Below are 6,437 nucleotides of genomic sequence, written 5' to 3'. Positions count from 1 at the left end.
GTCAGCTGTCGCCCCTTGCTGCTGACTCGCTTTAGCTTAACGATTGAGTGGACTTGGAGATTTGCTCATCTCCTTCAGCTCTGCGTTTACGGCCACCCACATTGTTGGAGCTATTGGGACCGGTGCTGCAATGTCGTGCAATATGACCTGGGTTGCCGCACTTGAAACATTTAATAACTCCGGCATTTTTCTGTTGTGATCCCTTCAGTGCTTCCAAAATTGTGTCTACCCATTCTGGCCTTTCTACTTCTATACGATGAGCCTTATATGCTGGTTTACTTAATAGGGAGGCAGTTTCCTGGGTCAATGCATGTGACACCGTTTCAGCAAATGTCAGTTTTGGGTTCGCGTATGTAGCTCGCTTCGTTTCCACGTCTCGTATGCCATTTATAAAACTCTGGATTTTTACCCTCTCGGTGTATTCCACGGGTGCGTCCGCATTTGCGAGATGAGCCAACCTTTGAACATCTGAAGCAAACTCCTGCAATGTCTCATTTGCTTTTTGGTAGCGGTTTTGCAACTCAATTTGGAATATCTGTTTTCTATGCTCGCTTCCATAACGTCGTTCTACAGCAGCCATCATTGCTTCATAATTGTTCCGCTCTCCTTCGGGAATCGTCTGTAGTATTACCGCTGCTGGCCCCTTCAATGCCACGAACAATGCGGCAACTCTATCTTCCGCATTCCACTTGTTCACTGCTGCGGTCTTCTCAAACTGAAGCTTGAAGACCTAGAAAGGAACAGAACTGTCAAAAGATGGAGTTTTTACCTTTGTATTACTCGCTGAAGCAGCCGGCCGATAAAGTTGCAATTCCTGTATACGACCTCTCAACGCATCCACCTCGGCCTCGAATTTTTCTTCAAACTGCATTATTTTTTCGTCCATGCGCGCTTCGAGTTTTGATGATATACGCGCCTCTTGTGCTTTTAGTTGTACTGTTATGCGTGTCTCTTGTTCTTTCAGTTGGGTTGCCATATATGTCTTTTGTTCTTCCAGCTGTGATTACATATTTGTGGATATTTGTGATGACATTTCTGTTATACGTGTTTCTTGTGCTTAAATCTTTGATGTTATTTCTGACGACATTTCTGCAATATGTGTCTTCTGTTCTTCCAATTGTGATGACATGTTGGTAGATATTTGTGATGACATTTCGGACATTTGTGCCGATATTGCAGCCAATATCATGTTCAGGTCTGTGTTCGCCATTGTCTGCGGTGTTTCATTTTTCTCTTCAATTTTTGTTGTCTCCTCACCATCAAGATGAAAGACATGCTCTTTAACATCAATGCCTTCTGCTTCCATTGCTTCTCGTAGCCGTGCCTGAAGTTCGAGTTTAACGCCGCTTGTATTCAATCCACGGCTCTCCAACTCCTTCTTCAGTTGCGGGATCTTCAATTCACTTAACTTTGCCATGTCCTTGTTGTCCTCTAGAATTTATTCAACAATTCCTCTTCTGACACCAATTGTAACGAATTTGTTTGCAAATCCTCTTATTTGCAATCCTCTGGTAAGTTCGAATCACTAAACTGTTGAATAAATAACTCCAATTTGTAATAATGCAAAATGGCCTTTATTAAAGTACTTCACAATAACAAACTGTGCAACGAATAGCTTGCTTAATAACCACACTGACTGATAGCTCAATGAAACTCTACTATTCAAAATAACACTGCTATTGCTCGCTAGATATCGTCTTAATCAAACTGCTTGACAACTCAAATCAAACTGAATTACTTCTTACTCGCTTGCCCCGCTTTTATAGTTTACGCTGCATACTTCTAGGCTCTTCGATTTCCAGAACTTACTAGTTGTTTCGGCTACAAAATCGCCAGCCACAACTACGTGCACAAATTATTGCTCTCTCTTGTGACAACTCAGATAAGATATATGCATGTGTTTGTGCATTGCCGCTCCGCTGCTCGTATACGTACATATGTGTAGACGCAATTATTTATTCGTTTATGTAGATACATAAAGATTGAATTATTGATGTGAATGTTTGTAGTTTACAGTCTCTCGCGCGCACATAGGCATATAAGTAAATGCATCTGTGTGTGACATCTCTCTGGGCTGCCTTATATATGTGTATACTTGATTTAATTATTAACGTAAATACTGCTTGGCATGGCCTTAGCATCGCCTTAGTGATGGGATAATTTAGTGATGCTAATATCCGTGACAATATGTTGGAAAGGCAGGCGTGAACAGTTGTTACTATCAGAAGAAAGTGATTGATAAACATTTGCATTTGGACAGGTTCATCTGATTAACATTTGTATGCTGTTAACGAAATTAACTTGTCATAGGTTGGATCGATTTTTTTCGTTAGGTCGGACCGAAATGTAAACTTTTTTTTCTAAAAAAAAATCATAACTCAAGAATGGCTAAACCGATTTGGGATTTCAAAATCAACTAACCATCATCTCTCCTTCCTTTATCTTTCCTCAAAATTTCATAGCAATCTTTCTATCCGTTCTCGAGTCACGGAGTGACAATTAAAATGTACACTTCTATTTATATATATAATACATTGGGAATTCCTTCTGTAAGTATGTCGTATCGTTGAACAAAAACATAGTAGAAAATTGTGGCAATGATGTATCATGTATTTCTCTCTTTAAATTTATTTTTTCAAATGTTCTTTCTTCGCTCATTTTACAGAATACATTTAGTGATTTCAACTGTATCTAATCGTGCGCACATGTTTTATTGTGTTTTTCATCAAATTTTTTGCAAGGTTTGTATTTTCGTTTTGTCTTTTGGACATATACGTGTGGGTGTATTTCGACCGCGCATTTTTTGTTTGCACATGTGCTTTTCGTAAATTAAATTTCTTGCGTTGAGCATGGAGTTTTAGTGAATTTTTTTCCTTTCTCTTGAAGAAAATGCTTCGAGCAGGACGTCAAAATATCGGCCGACATATGCGTAGTTGTTATGAAACCGTCAGTTGGATCACCTTATTATGGATTTGTGAGGGACGCTTGTATCGTCATCACGTAACTGCGGCGTGTGCACTGGCTCAATCTGGAGCTTCAGTTTCGTGGGTTCCTAAACGCAGCCGCGCGATCAAGCGAATTCCTCCCAAAACTAACGTTCTTAAACAATAAACTACACTATTTGCACACTGAGGGAAATCTACTATCTATGAGCCTAAGGGTGCCTAACGGAAAACCGCGTCTTCCTACCACCTTACTTGCAGCTCGTCCGTATAGGGTTTACGGCTGCTCCTAACCCACCCTACCATGGCCGGTTGGTGTTAAAGATGCCCCGTTAAACCACCTACACCTCCATCAGAATCAGACCAAAATGTTTAACTTTAAACAATCATAATCACAATTTTATTACGAACAAAAAGTTGTATGTGTAATCTATTATGCAATTAAAAATGAAATTACTTACGCAACTGGTAATAAATTGAGCAGTAATTTAAAGTTAAACTAAATAACTCGGATATTAATACTCTCTTTTTGGTTAATTCAATTATAGAAAATGCATCTTACAATGGTATTGGTATTTAACCATAAATTGATGTATGTGCGTTACACATAATCCTTTCTTTTTAATTTTAAATGTACTAGCATCATTTCTTGATGGGTAACTACTACTTATTTCCCTAACCTACCTCAACATATGTTTTTTGTTTTTTTGGCCTTGAACTTGAAATTTTATTCAAGACATATATTCATACATATATATGTACCTATATGTATGTAATTTTAAGTATATAGCTATGCAACAAAAATAGCAAACTAAATTTAAACTACAGAGAGTTAAAAAAGTCAAACGCAAAGAGATCAAACGTAAGAAAAATATCAATGAACATATTTGCGTACATACATACGTACATGTATGTTTGTAAGTACTTCCAATAAGATTTTAAGGAAGACAAAAAAATAACAATTTACCGTGCGTACTAGGCATGTATGTAGGCAAGTAGGTTCTAATTACAAACTAAAAATGCAGTGGCGTAGAATAATTAAGGGTACACCTTTATGTTAGCACTCACCCAAAATGTCAGCAAAGAAATCCCACGTAGCGTTGAAGGCCTTCTCGCTAGTGTTCTGCAGCTGATGGTGTATGCGGTTGTTAGGATAAAGGCTATGGTTGAGATTATAATCTATCCTACGCACTCATATTATTAATCATGATTAATTTTTAATCAATAGAAAAAAAAAAAATTTTTTTCCCGCAAAATAAAAGGAACTTGGGCTAATTTTATCGACTGCACTGTATAATAGCAGTTAGAAGCCCATAGAGGTTCTGAGCTAGAAAAAGAAGAACGAAAATTGTTCAACAACATTGATTATGAAAAGAAGCTTGAATGAAAATCGCTTATAGACTCCCTCTCCGGGAAATCTACAGTGGAAGCGAAAAGTAATTTGGCGACATGTTGAGGTTGCTACCATGTGGTTTTAACCTACATGATTACAACAACAACTTAAGAAATAATTATGTATATATAACTACTATGAACTTAAAATTGTGTATACTAAAATTCTTGATTCTTACTTATTGATGCTAAGTAAAACTAATTAACTAGGTATGCATTTCAGACGTATACTCAAGTCTTTTCTGCCGAAATGCTTTTTAAGTATGCTTTGAACGATCCAAAATGATTTGAAGTTTTCTTAGTATTTAATTCAAAATTCAAAAATCACATCTTTATCCTTTTTGTTCTTAATCCATTGTCGATAAAGCTAATTATGTGTGTTCTTGACTCCTTTCATTCGTTTAGCAAAAAAACAATTTGCATAAGTATATTATGTTTATAAGTTTGGATAGACGTCCAAGAAACTGTGTACTGTGTATGCACAGATATACTCAGCTACAGTAGAATTTGCTAGTATATTTTAATGTAATAAATAAATGCCGGCTTTCGTTTCGTTGAATTACGGTTCATCCCTTCGATTGGACAGGTATTCGGGATCCGAAAATTGGACCTTTGGGAATATTGTATGGAAGGTTGGCGTTGTAGAAGGATTTTCCTCTGTGGAGGGCAGAAACGGCGCTGTCCAGCACCTATGAAGAAAAAAAAACCCACTTACTAAGTTTTCACTACACTTTCCCAGACACTTGATAAGCCTATTATTTCTAAACACTTACCAATTGGTAGTCAGGATGGGGAAATCGTCTGATAGATTTCACAACTACACTTTAATTAAACTTCAACTCCTTTTTTGTTTTTGTTTTTTATGAACGCACGAGTTTAAAAAGAAACTTACTGGAGCAATGGTGTGTTCAGCTTGCAGTTCCACAGAAAAAGAGAGATAATTTTCCTGCGGAAATGGTTGCAAGCTGCGCGTGTAAAGGGAAAATCATATGGGAATGTCGATATCGTAAGACATATAGATAGATACAGATAGACTTTTAATATATTTTATAGAAAACAACTAAACTGTGGAAATTTTAATAAGAAGGCAAAAGGAAAGTCCGATAAGGCTATTTGGCTAATATGTATGTGCAGATCGTACCTATATAGTATATACATGCCGGTAATATGTACATATAGAAATAATTCTAGGCACATTAAAATCGAGATAAGTCAGCAAAAAATAGCAATAGGAAAAATGTTAACATGGGTATAAAGCTCAGAAATCTGTTGTAAGCCAGCACCCATGGTACATAGTGCTAACAGAATGTTACTTCAAAGAAGAGCACAAAGTATTGATGACCTGTCATAACAAAATGAAATACGATGTGAACGATATGCACGAAATAGATCTGCAGAACCACAGCGGCAAAGAAATCCAGCACGACCAAGACAAATACGACGTCGTGTTCTAGAAAATATGTATCGTCCTGCTTTTAATTACGATCCACAAATTGATTAAAGTAAAAAGTATATTGGATTAATGAGTGCGATATGTCCAGATTGTGAAACAGCTAAGTTTCTAGGTGAAACGGATGGCATGTGTTGTGCTAATGGCAAAGTGAAATTGCCGGCTTTTGAACTCGCAATCTTTGATTTTTGGAGTATCACTAATGTCGAAGCATTTTATGAATCATATACAAGAATACAATTCATCATTTCAAATTACTTCTTTTGGTGCTACAAAAATTATAAGAGACAATTTTATGCCGACATTTAAGGTGATTACTTCATGTGGAATATCTAATTGTTCTGTAGATCTAAGCAACAGTTTCTGCAATGTTTTTAAGGATTCTGATCCAACATCAATTACATTGCATACATATTACAGATTCAAGGTCAGATTTATCATCGAGCGGGTGCATGGTTACCATTTCCTGACGCTAACCATCAATTTTTGCAAATATATTTTATCGGAGATGAAAATCCGTGAGTTGGATGAACGTTGCACAATTGGCTCACATACAAAACGAGCGATTATTTGCGATCTCCAAAGATTGTTTCATCAGAACAATGAATTGGTGAAATTGTTCAAAACCGCTCTCGATCGTATGCCATTTGATA

The sequence above is a fragment of the Eurosta solidaginis genome, chromosome 1 (genome assembly GCF_040869045.1).
Source record: "Eurosta solidaginis isolate ZX-2024a chromosome 1, ASM4086904v1, whole genome shotgun sequence".
NCBI lineage: Eukaryota > Metazoa > Arthropoda > Insecta > Diptera > Tephritidae > Eurosta > Eurosta solidaginis.
Note: the sequence above shows the minus strand (reverse complement) of the source record.